General features: G+C 37.6%; 1 long non-coding RNA gene across 1 annotated transcript in view; it reads left to right on the top strand.

The window, feature by feature from the left end:
• LOC309664729 overlaps positions 1–13,614 on the top strand; it is a 34,466-nt gene extending 20,852 nt beyond the window's left edge. The window contains exon 2 of the long non-coding RNA XR_014266008.1: positions 1–13,614. This exon is cut by the window's left edge and continues 20,261 nt beyond it. This is a non-coding gene — a long non-coding RNA (uncharacterized lncRNA).

Here is a 13,614-nt window from a genome sequence, read left to right as displayed (position 1 = left end):
GCCATTATAAATAAAGCTGCTATATACATTTGTGTACAAATATTAGTGAGGCTGTATGATTTCATTTATTTGAGGTAAATAGGTAGAAGTTGAGTTTCTGGGTCTCATAGTAGGGTGTGTGTTTAACTTTGTAAGAAACTATAAAACTGTTTTCAAGGTGGTTGTACCATTTCACATCCCATCAATAGCTCGCAAGAGCACAGCTGCTCCACATACTCGCCAATACTTAGAATTATCACTCTTTTTAGTTTTAGCCACAGTAGTGTGTAGTTAATGGTATCTCACTTAAAAATAAATAAAGACCATACTTTATTCAGAGTTCCTCAGTTCTCACCCAGTATCCTGTCTGTGCATGTGTCCCAGGATCCATTTCAGGATAGCACATTGTATTCAGTCATCCCATCTCCTTAGGCTCATCTGGGCAGTGACAGCTCCTCAGACTTTGTTTTTGACCTTGACAGTTTTGAGTACCAATCAGGAATTTTGTAGAAAGTTCTCCATTTGGAATTCGTCTTATGTTTTCAAAAGTTAAAAATGGCATTTCACGATTAGAGTGGAATTATGGGTTTTGAGGTGGAAGACCATAGGGGTAAAGCATCATTCTCATCACATCACATCAAGAGTACATACCATCAGGTTTCCCTGGTGGCACAGTGGTTAAGAATCCGCCTGCCAATGCAGGGGGCATGGGTTCGAGCCCTGGTCTGGGAAGATCCCACTTGCAGCGGAGCAGCTAAGCCCATGCGCCACAACTACTGAGCCTGCATTCTAGAGCCTGCGAGCCACAACTACTGAAGCCAGCGTGCCTGAAGCCTGTGCTCTGCAACAAGAGAAGCCACCGCAATGAGAAGCCCGCGCACTGCAATGAGAAGCCCGCGCGCCGCAATGAAGAGTAGCCCCTGCTTGTCGCAACTAGAGAAAGCCCGCACGCAGCAACGAAGACCCAACACAGCCAAAAATAACTAAATAAATAAAATAAATAAATTTTTTAAAAAAAGAGTACATACCATCAACATGATTTATCACTACTGATATTAACCTTGATCACTGGGCAGGGGTAGCTTTCTTCTTGATGAGGTTATATTTTCCCCCCTTTAATACTGTACTCTCTGGAAAGAAAGCACTGTGTGCAGCCCATACTTAAGGGGTTGGGAGTTATGCTCTACCACCCTGAAAGTGGAGTATCTACATATTTTACAGTTGACCACTGAACAACATGGGAGTGAGCGGCACCAACACCTGTGCAGTTGAAAATCCACTTATAACTTTACAGTAGGCCCTCCCCATCCATGGTTCCACATCCATGGATTCAGCCACTGAGGATCATGTATTTTTCGAAAAAAATCCGCATATAAGTGGACCTATGCAGTTCAAACCCATGGTGTTCAACTTTAATGTGAATTCTTCTGCCAGAGCCATGAGGAGATCTTTCTCGTATTTTCACCTTGAGAACCTGGTGGGGTTCTCAAGGTAAAGGCCACAAATGTGTGGAGATGCCCCTAAGACTGTAGCAATCAGAAGTTTCTCACTCTCGTGCTCATCCATACTATCTCTAGCTACTTATCAAAATTACCATTTATGTGTTCCTACCAGTTTATGGCTCTCAGCAGCTTCTGCTCTAGGTAAGCAGAACTTGGTTCTCTCTCTCTGTATGAGCCTGTCTCTCCAGATTTCAGGGTGCAGATTTACCCTGCAAATTCCATTCTCTGCTAATTCCAAGAAAAGTCTTTGATCTTCAGTTTGATCTTCAGTTTGTTTATCTTGTTGTTAAGAATGAGTGTTGACTTCCAAGTTCTTTACATAGTGGAGTTGAAATCCAAAGCTTCCTCTCATTATGGTTTTGAATTGCATTTCACAGAAAGGAGTTTTGTATTTTTAAGGAACTGCTGTGTTGGGTCTGTGATATTTTTTGTTATTTTTCCCTGTCTGTTTTTGTTGCTAAATGCTACCAATGGTATGTAATTTCAATGAGGTTTCATGGTGGAAGCTCACTTTAATTACATATCTATCCCTGATATCTAACATTGTGCATGTCCTTGATAAATTTATATTAAATGAATGAACTAAATCCAGAGAAAGAAAAGTGTCTATTATTAAACTCAAAGTCCTACTGAGGTAAAAGCAAATCTTTAGTATCGAAAAGCTTTCAATGAGATACTGACTTGAATACTAATAACAATGATGCAAATAGTTGCACTTTTTGAGCATTTACTATGTGAAAGTCAAATAGTAAATGTGATAAATTTGTGATATATTAACTCAGTTAGTACTAGCAACCCCCATCATACACCTGAGGAAACTCAAGTCTAGAGAAGTTAACGTTACAGCAGGTTAATAGCAGAGTCAAATTTCAATCCCAATTCTGACTTTCTTACAAACTCTGCCCTTAACTATTGCCCGTTACAACAGTGTTTCTGCTACTAGTTGGTAGTAGCAAATGCATGATAATAAACCATGGAAATAATATTAACTGAACCAGCTGAAGTCTTTAAGACCAAAGAACTAGATTAGAACCAGGGTGTACTATGTAACGGCTCTGTGAAATTATATAATAGCCTTCAACTTGTCGACTCTTGAGGTTTCATCTGCAAAAATAAGGAAAATAACTTTTTATGTCCCTATTAGGACTAAATGTGGTTTACTGCATTTAATTAGTAGTAGTTTTCTTTCCTTTTATTTCTTATAGTGGCTTAGAGAAAATGGAAATCAGTAAGGCTTTCTGCCCTCCCTTTAAACATTTCATTTTCTTATTTTTTTCTCTGATCTTTTTTGTTTGGTCTCCTGGGAATGATGGTCCATGAGACGCCAAATTCTGTCTGATTGGCTAAAGGGAATGAAATGGAATTTATTAATGTTAAGCTTATATTGATCCCATAACTTCCCTGGATGATCTGGAAGTAACTATTGGCCCTTGAGGTCCATCATTATGAGCCACAAAATTTGTTCTTAAGTAGAGAGAACATCTTGATAATAGAAAGTTGCAGTTGATAAAACATGGTCATCATCTTTAACTGCGGTTTGGTGTGGTCAAATGAGGCAGTTCCCTAGAGTGTTTGAGAGTGTGTAAGTCAGCAATACCATTTCCTCACCTGTAAAACTGGTATTAAAAACAACCATCTACATCAAAAGAATCTTATACATTTACAGATTTATTCAACAAATATTGATTGAGTCCTCTTCTAGAAAATTAAGATAAAGCAATGAACAAAGCAGACAAAAACCCCTATGGTTAGGAAAGGAGGAAAATGAAGTTCATAAGCCCAGTTGCTTGTAGGTTGATAGATACAGTGGTGGGATCTTATGGACATTCTTTCCTGATTGTGGCAAAAAGTAAATGTTTTAAGCAACTCTCATAATCAGGATAATTAATGCTAGGTTCTATAATAAACAGTTCCAAAACTTTAGTAGCTTAACACAACAAAAGTTTATTTCTTGCTCACAACCCATTCCAACATGTCAGGTGAGCATGGGGGCTCTGGAGAGGAGACTCTGATCCGTAACATCATTCAAGAACCAAGAGCTGACAGAGGAACTGTAATCTTTAGTGACTCTCAGTACATGACACCAGAGATCCATTTGAGCATTTCTATCCTTCCAGCTAGTAGGCAACAAGACAGAACATCATGCAGAGCATTTCATGGGCATTCCTGGATAGGACAGTATTCAATTACATGACCCCAATTTACTACAATTAAAGTGGGAAATGTACCTTTGTTTGTGCCCAAAAAGAAAATGAAACAGGTTGGGTAAACTCATAGCATTGTCTGTATCTCAGGAACCAAATGGGATAATGTTTGTAAAGTACCTGGCCCGGCCTGGCACATAATACAACTTCAATAAATGGTAGCTATTACCACCACTGGGATTTTAATTTGTTAGACTATAACACACGTTTACTGAATTCAGGTAATTACAGAATGGAACTTTTCGTTCTGTGTCAACCCATTTGATCATAAGAATAGCGATGCCATATTACATTTGCATTACATTTTATTGTTTATGAAGCACTTACACAGATATGATTTCATTTTGTTTTCATTTTTTCTTCTCAGTACCACGTGAAATAGGTAGATAGTATTCCTATTTTAAATATGATCAAATATGCTCAGAGAATGGTGCTCAGAGAATTATGGCCAAGTTATTGCAGCTAATAAATGACAGAGACAGGATTCAAATCCAGATTTTTTTTTTACTCTAAGGTCAAGGTTTGTCTCATTACATCATGCTGCCCAAATTACTAAAATCTACAACTGTTCTCTATTGTTGAGGGTTTGACTATGATGCCAGCAAAAGCTGGGCTATCTGTGAGTCCCCAAGTTTGTTCTTCCATATGATCATGGAGTCCCCTTCATAAATTTCTAATAGTACATTTCTTATTTCAGGAGGATGCAAAGCTCTAAAAAATTAACTGCTCATTTACCTTTAACATTTTGAATACCATATATTAATAAAAACTTTTAAAACCTGGCTCAGGTTCAGAAAAGAAAAAAAGTAAGAGCATGAGAAGATCTGGAAATGATATTAAATAAGTGATTGGTGGTAAATTGTGCACTTATGTAGTAGAATAAAAGATCAAGAAAGACTCAGATATTGCGTTCCGGTATTTGAAGGACTCCAGAGGAGGTGTGTCCTGCTTTCCCAATAGTTACAATCATTTTTGCATTCCACATCTATGAATCATTTAAGGATATGTTTTCCATTTTTAAATCCTCACTGCTTCGTCTAGTGCCTGGCACAGAGAAGGGACTCAGAAAATGTTGGGAGATGGGCAGAGTATATTTTTGATATATAGAATAAAGCCATCTGTTAGACATGGCACAGCAGCAAATGCCAGCTCCAGGTTGGACAGAAGGTGCTGTATGATAATGGGAGAGAGTAGTTTAGGAGGTAGTGAGCATCCCTTCTCTGAAAGTACAGTAAATGCATATTCATATTCCTGCATGAAGTAGTGAATTGCTAATCAATCTCTGAGACCCTTTCAACTCTTAGACTCAACATTTGGACACAAACTATAATTTTATGGAAGATACATGGGTGGCCATACGGAATGTGATCCTTCCTTCATGCATCCACACACTCATTAACAACATCCAACAAACGTCTCTTGAGCAAAGCAAGAAATCTTCCATCAGATCTTCCTAGATTGTCTTATTATTCGCTTCTCATGTTCCATCTTTGTGCTCCCTTATATCTTTCTCACAAAATACAGTTTATTTTCCCCAGGGAGCCATCTAATTATTTCTTGAATGTCCCTAGTGTTTCTCTATATATTTTCTTGGCTTTAAAGACATCTTCTGTTAGATCTTCTCACATTGTTATGATTCTCTGTGTGACAAAATATATTTCCATTCCATTTTGAATGACTATTTCCTGAATTTCTCATGTTCACACCTTCACTTCCCCTATTACTGCACTCCCACATAGGTGAGAATAAAATTTTCTCTTGATATATTTAAGCCATTGTCAATTAAAATATACCTTCTCTGGCCACATATTGCCATTAATAATTATTGGGTTCTTATCACAGTTATATAACATTTTCCAAATAGCCTCCATACGTATTATCTTATTTCCCCTCAATAGTCTTGTAAGTCATGCAAAATAAGTCTAATTATTCCCACTTGACAGATAAGAAAACTGAGTGATCATTCACCAAATGAAGCAGAGTGAAGTTGAATGAGTAATCCAAAGTCATTCAGCTCATTACTGGAAACTTCAGAAATATAATCCACATCTTATTTCTGCCCCTGTACTCTCTCTAGCTGCATGCTACTTTCTGGGGTTGCTTTCTCTTTATCTCCATGCTACCCGACGACATGACTTGCCTCTGCTTACTCTTCATAAAGATTTTTCTTTCTTTCCTTTTCCTGTCATCCTTTAAGTTGGGAAACACTGCATACTGACAGGTGAATGGAAACACAGAGACACACTTCACACCCTGGCTTGAGAATCTGAGCATTTCTGTTACAAGTCCCTGGAGTAACGATGTATTGATGTAGATGAACCTCAGATACTCTCTACAATCAGCTCCTACCTATTTCATGAAACTCCTCAAGCTAAAATGTATACCTACCCCTAGAGTGTAGCCATAAAACAGGCTGTGAATTCTTAGGAGAAAGAAAATGAAAACTCTTAAACTGAAGAAAAGGACCTGACTCTAGAAACATGGGCCCCTTACTGCCCAGGGGATGATGGCATCATGGATTAGCCTGGCAGAAAATTTAGTACGCGGTAGACAAAGGGCAATGGTCTCATTAAGACCTGTTGTGCTGTCCATGGTTCTGACTGAACATCAACCCTGGCATTTGACCTGTTGTCTTAAATTCTATTCATTGATGGAACCACAACTAATTTTTCCACTGATTCTGTCTTGGCACTTGCTTATAATGGCTCATCACATGTCCAAATAAATTAAACCCTTTTGTTATTTCACCATCTGTGACAAAATCTTTAGTTTGAGTCCAATCTTCTTTGTCTAGACATGTCTATCATTTAAAACTTGAGCTTCTTTATACTCCACTTCAGCCCCAACTTAAGCATATTTCTTGATTGAGCCATTGTATCATTTGGAGAACGATCACTTGGTATCTACCATGTGTGAGACATAAAGCTAGAGGCTGGAGGTCTCATCCCCATTCACTGCCTCCTTATGCAAAATGGAGCACAGCATATTCAAGATTAGATTTATTGTGCTACCCAAGATTCTCCAAGGTGATTAGTATTTGGAAATTCAAAACTAAAATGATTCATAGATACTCTAGGCTGAAATAAGCTTTTACTTTATTTTTGTCTTCTGTGCACATTCACATAGGAGTCTCTCTTAAAACAATCATGAGCTAAGACAATGGGGATGAGAAAACAGGGTTTGGACTCAGACAAATAATGTCCTCGGTATCAATTCTGGATCAACCTCTTATCATCCTTGTAAACTTTGGCAATTTTGCTTCCTGTTGCCCCAAATTCCTCCTTCATAAAAGAGCTATGCAATATTCACTTGGTTATGTTTAGTGACAGTTAAATATGATAATTAATGGAAAGTGCATAGTGCAGAGTTAGGCATATAGTAAGTCCTCAAAAATGGTAAAGTATTATTATATATGACTCCTTCACTATTTTTCTTCTTACTTCAGATAGTCACAGCCACTCCAATATTCATAGTACACAGTCATCATGCGCTTCATTATTTCCCCTGCATTTTACATGTATAATCTTATTTCCCTCTCCTGATGGGGACCAATAAATTTCCTATTCAAGTATTTATTTCCTTCTAATATACTTTAGTATATTTATTTACATATATAGAAGTCTGGAATATATATGCCTTGTTGAGTGGTTGTATGACATTTAAATTATGATAAACTTTATTATATTGTAAGTATTGTTTCTATGATTTTTCCCTTCACATCATATTTTGGGGAACAAACCACATCATCACATGTAGATACAATTCACTCCTTCTGATCACTGCACAGTATAAATCTTATGCAATGAATAGAATGTTTCATTTTATTAATCTGCTTTCTTATTGATAGAGCATAGATTGCTCTCAACTCTTTACTACCATGTGAAAAAAGGGCAGATGTACATAGTGTACATGGCTCATTGTGCACCAGTAAAAGCTTCTCTGAGACCTATCACAAGAGCAGAATTGCTATATTTAGAGTATGGGCAAAACTAATGGGATAAATGTAACACGATTTTTTTCCAAAGTTAGTTTATGTCCTTTCCGGAGTTCATGAGGGTTTCCATTTTAACCTATCATCACAAGCGTGTGGGATTCGTGTTTCTAATTGTTGCCATTCTAATTGTGTAAAATTATGTTTTGTGACTGCTGTAATCTGCATCACTCTGATCAGTGTTGAAGCTGAGCGTCTCTTCCAAGTGAGTATTCTTTCATGTTTTTCCTCATGCGCTATTCAAATAATTAGTCCATTCTTTTCAGGTTTCATAGTGTTTTCTTGCTGTTTTGCAGGAATTCTAATTAATTCTTTGTCAGTTATTAATTTAGCAATTATCTTTTCTGAGTCTGGCACCTGTCTGTTAACTTTGTCTATGCTATCTTTTTTGTTAAACCGTTATTTTAATTTTGACCTATTAAAATCCATTGATGCTTTCCTTTGTGGTTTGTGATTTTTGAGTCTTGATTTTAGAAATCCTTCCTAATCTTAAGGTCATAAAGCTATTCCCTGTTAAACTTTTATTAATTTATCCTTCCCATTTAGGAATTGAATCATCCTTGGATAGGGTGGGATGTAAAGTCACGGTACATTTTTACATCGTTAAGGTCCTTGGCTTTGTGCCTCCTGGTTGTGGGAAGAGGTGCATGGCAGATAGTGTGGATGGATAGGCTATCCATCAGGTAAGGGTAAACTTTTTTTTTTTTTTTGTAACTTAACCTAAATCTAATTCAGTTCCGATATCCAACTAGCTTTTACAATCTCAGAGTTTTCTTTATAATTTTTAGTACTTTTGTATCCCTTACCATTCATGTGGATAAAAAGGGCACTGAACTGAAAGTAAAAAATCGGGCCCCCTGCATCATCTTGGCCACTAGTTATCTTTTTTTTTTTTTTAAGTTAGGACACACATGCACAAACACACATTTATAATACAAGATAAAGAAGCAGGTGAGAACACAGATTTTTAGAATCAGAAAAATTAGGACTTAGATTTAAATTCTGATTCAGCCCCTCATTCCTGTAACCTTCGGCAAGTATGTCTCTTAGGCCTCAGTTTCCTCATCTGCATAACAGCTACAAAATACTTCTAACATTTTGTAACAGTTGGACAGGCTTCATTTATTTATTATTGAAACTGTACTTTTGTTATCAGGCACCATATCAGAATTTTTCATCATTATTTTCCCGGCAGGTATACAATGCCTAGCTCATAGTAGGTTTTCAGTGTTTATTTTTTGAATCATAAGGAATACGTCCATATTCTAGACTGTATTTCACTTAAAATATTTTTCTTCTGATTTTCCTTTTAATAGTAATACTAGCTATCAGGTATGAAGGCTAAACTACATGAAAGACACTGCTCTACCTCCTTTGCATGATTAATTTGTTCTCATAGAAACCCTCTGACATAGGTGCCAAAAATAACAGCATTTTTACAGATGAGGAAACTAAGGCAAGGTGATTGGATAACTTGCCCAAAGTTTCACAGCTAGTAAATGGCAAAGCCCATATTGAACCCAGACACTTTGGCCACCATCGTTTATGTTTATGACCATTTTGCTTGACTACTTCTCTTAAGAGTCTGAATACATCCACAGGATTATGAAGGGCCTATAAGTTGAGCTTGAATACCAGCTCTGCCTCCCACTAACTGTGTGATCATAAGTCTTTTAACCTTACTAAGTTTTGGTCTTATTTTTTGCAAAATAGGAAGACAAATCACCCAGTCTTGTGGAGTTCTTGTGAGGGTTAAATGAGAAAATCCACATGAGGCACTTAGCACAATGCCTGGTATATAAGTATCTAATACACATTTTTAATACTAGCATTATTATAACTATATGTGTATTTTATTTTGCCTGTAATTGAAATAGCTAAATAAAATATTGCACTTTTTTTAGCATTTAAAAATGACAAGGTATATTCAAAATGTAGCATGATGAAGTACTTTGTAGGAATTTCAGATCTGCCTCATGATGTAATATTTCAAGAATTATCCCTATCCCATGATCTCCACTCTGAATATGTCACTGAATATATTGGTATCTAAGAAAAGACCACTCATCCTCCCTAGAACTTTGTAAAGGAGTGGAGTTAACTAGGTTCTCTTTTTGTCTTGTATTGACTCTGACCATCTAAAAGCCTGTAATGTAGAAACACAGAGTATCAGGCTAACTTGGTGAGAGGTTTCTGTGGTTAAGTGGCAATGGTCTCGGACTATTTTAATTCTATTTTTACTGTTACAAGAGTAGATCTCAATGTCTCTCCATGCTGTTTCTTTTTCTTCTTCCCTGCTAACCCTGACCAAGGTCATCTTGCTCTCTTTGGAGCCCCAAGCCTCCTGCCACTGGGTCAATGGCTGTTGCAAGCAGAGAGCAAGATATGAATGTGAAGTGTCTCTCAGCCACTAAAAGCTTGTGAATTAGTGTTTCCTGCCTCTGTCAGGCAGCATACTTCTATCGAGAAATAGCTTATCCTTGTGAAAGGGCTGACCTGCCACTAATCTGCTCTGCTAATGCCAGGCCCAGCAACCCTTCCTCATGACCCCCAGAGAGAAGATGTCCTATCTGTTCCAGGCAAGATGCTCTCAGGGTCCTGAGTCACATTCAGGCTTCTCTCAAGTCAGAAGAGGTTTTGAAAGGGAAGGTTATTCTCTACTTCAAAACATCTAAATTTTGTACCAAAGAGCATCCCTAACTTGCCTGCACTCAGGAATCTTGTACATTTGCACATTCCTCACCCTTATTCTTTTGCCTCCTTTATCAGCTTTACTTTGGGGCTCTGTGAGTCTGTACTCTCTCCATACAGAAGTGCTGAGAAACACATCTGCTCTTAGTTCTTTATGTCATTACGACCCCATGATAGCAGATATGCTACAAGTCATTTGCACTCCAAACTATGACTTGAATTTATGGTAGGATGGGATTTGCCTCTTGTTAAAAAAAAATTCAGTAATCATTGAGCACTTGCAAAGGGTACTATTTTGAGAGGAGAACATTGATTATTTGAAGGATGACTAGCTATCACATCTTTGTTTGCAGTCATGTAAAATCCTATAAAACTTTTTATAATAGTTAGTAGTTTTCCAAACATTATCCTTTCATTTTCTCAATCTAATCTCACACGATCTGTTGTTTCTTGAGAAATGCTTGAAAAAAGTTTTGCTGTCCCCATTTTCTAGGTTTATAAACTGAGGCTCAGAGAAGTGAAGTGACTTAGCTCATAAGTGATAGGTACAAGGACATGATCCCAAGTCTTGAGTTACCCAGCCTAGGGTACTTTATTTCTACAAAAGGCATATTTGACAGACTCTGCCAGAATGTGTTACCTTGTGCCCCATGAGCTGACTATCTCTTAGGCAATTATTACAAGTAGTAAAAAAAAGTAAGAATTCATAGGAGAAGCAAATATCTTAAGCTCTTTCTCTGTTTTGGGGGATTTTGGGTGCCACTGGAGGCAGGATACAACACTTAAGAATTTAGCATTTCCTGTGGAAGATCTCAGAGCGCTTTCAATCCAAGTTCAGATGTCTTTCTCAGTAGAACAGCAGTAAGACCAACCATGAAAAAGCACTGTGCTGGACAAGGTGCTGAATTAGTCCATGTAGTGAGAGAGCTTAAAAAGCAGAGTGAGCAGAGTCGCCCACTCACAAGGGGCTGAAGGGTATACGCTTAGTGTAATTAGGGGAGTGGTATAAAGACAACCAACCCCATGCATTTAAGTCAAGTGAAATTTCACCAGTGGCAAGCCACTCTTTTGTCTTAGGCCAAACAGTGATGAGATCAGTCCTTTTTTTTACAAGACATAGCACAGGATGTCAGGAGGGCACTAGGAGAATCCACCCTGACATGGTTAGGGCTGAGGGTGAATTTGTATCTTCTGATCTGCTTTTGCTGTTAATATTAACCAAATGCTTCTAGGGCTACTACCCTTTGAACTGCTGCCAGTCTTTGCCCTATATCAGAGTTACCACAGTCAGCTGCATCCCCTTGCAAGAATTTAGCACTGGTTCTCAATCTTATTTCACAGGCGCACACAGGATTGCCTGTTTAAAAGGCAGATCTTGGAACCTATTTCCAGGCATTCTTTTTCATGTTTACTCTGCATTTTTAACAAGTGGCCCAGGTGATTTTGATGCAGACAGTTCATATTACACACATTGAGAAATAATGCTGATCTTGAATTATGTGACATATTTGGGCAGGGAGAACAGAAGCTTGTGAAACTAACAAAATAATATTATTTACTTAGCACTTTATAAAGTACTTTAATATACATTTCTCTTATGTAATCCTCACATCAACCACATGAGTTTGGTAAAGTGAATATTTTTATCTTCATTTTGTTTTTCAAGTGATAGCTCAGAGAGATTAAATATTATGCCCAAGGCCACCCAACCGGTTAAGTATTAGAGATAAGACAAGAATGTAGGAGTTCTTTCTCTAAGGCCAGTGTTGGCTGTATGTTTATGTTGGCTATATGTTTAGAATCACCTAATGAGCTTTTAAAATATGCTCATACCCAGACTTAAACCAGACTAATTGAATCATGTACGTGTTTTACTCATGCTTTGGTGTTTTCTAAAAATCTTCCTGCAAATGACTTTAAAACCAGAGGTGAGAATCACTAGAGTTTAGCAGATGGCCCCACCATTTAGATCCATGTACCTAACACTCAAGAGCAGGGATCTTCACCATGAACCCAAATCCACTGTTTTTGGCAAAGACCAAAGACTCTGGCTAAGACTGAGCATAATGAAGTGACATTAGCTCTAGGGACAATTGCTGACACAACCCTCATCCGGCCTCTTTTTGCAAACTTCATTAGCTGTAATTAAAGCAGCTGCTTCTCTAACTCAGGGAATTCCAGGCACGCGATGCCCCACTGTCTCCCAGTGAGTACAACATTTCCTGGACCCCCTCTCTGTGCCTAAAAGATGACCCCTCCAGAGTAGGACTGGAAGGGGGGTTATCTTTTCACTTCTTGGGAAACTAGAGCACCAGTGGAATTTCTATCCCTGCCTTTTTCTCCATTCTTATTGGAGCAGAACCATCATGGCAAAAGGTCCATCCACCAGTGGGCTCTTCTTTCACCTTTTTCTCTAAATGAATTTATTTGACTTTTCTAATTATAAAAACGATACATGCAAACTCTTTTTGAAATGCAAACAATTTGGACAAGAAAATAGAATAAATGTAAAATTTGTCTCCCAAATCCCATACTTTTATCATTATATGAGAAACCCTTTAGATATTTCTCCCACTGTGTGTGTGCACACAAAATACTTGTGATACAGATTTGATTGCATCAGAGCAGTAAACATTCATTGCATTTATAAATACATGTACGTACTTACCTGTAACCTATTTCTCCACTTATCAAAAATTCTATTTTTGATTCTGTTTCTCCACTTATCAAAAATTCTTAAACATCCATTTTCTTGCATTTACATATACGTGTACATCATTCTTTTTTTAAAAACCTTTTAAATCCATTGAATTGATTTGTCACGGTTTACTGAACTAGTTTTCTAACTGAATAATATTTAGGTTGCTTTCAGTTTGTCAATATTTCAATCTCTCTCTCTTACTCTTACGCAAACTCCTTCTTATAATTTATTTCTACACCAGGATCGTTGGGTTAAAGGATCCGCACATTTTCAATTTGATCTATGTTGCCAGACTGTCCTCCAGAAATTCTCCCCCGCATTTACACTCCCACCAAGATGTGCTGTCATTTTAAACACTTTCTGCTCCATCATGCATCACAGCAAGGATACCCACTGGGTTAGAGGATAAGTGGATGTTAAAATCAGTGTCTTTCCTCTCAGTTTGCCCCTTTAAAGCAACAACTCAGAGAGGTTCCACAGGAAGTTGTTATATCTTTCAGGTTCAGCTAGTGGCCACTTAGAATCTAGAGGGTAAGAAAACTAAAA

This window comes from Balaenoptera physalus (genome assembly GCF_965194825.1).
Source record: "Balaenoptera physalus genome assembly, chromosome: 7".
NCBI lineage: Eukaryota > Metazoa > Chordata > Mammalia > Artiodactyla > Balaenopteridae > Balaenoptera > Balaenoptera physalus.
This window is presented reverse-complemented; position numbering and strand designations above follow the sequence as displayed.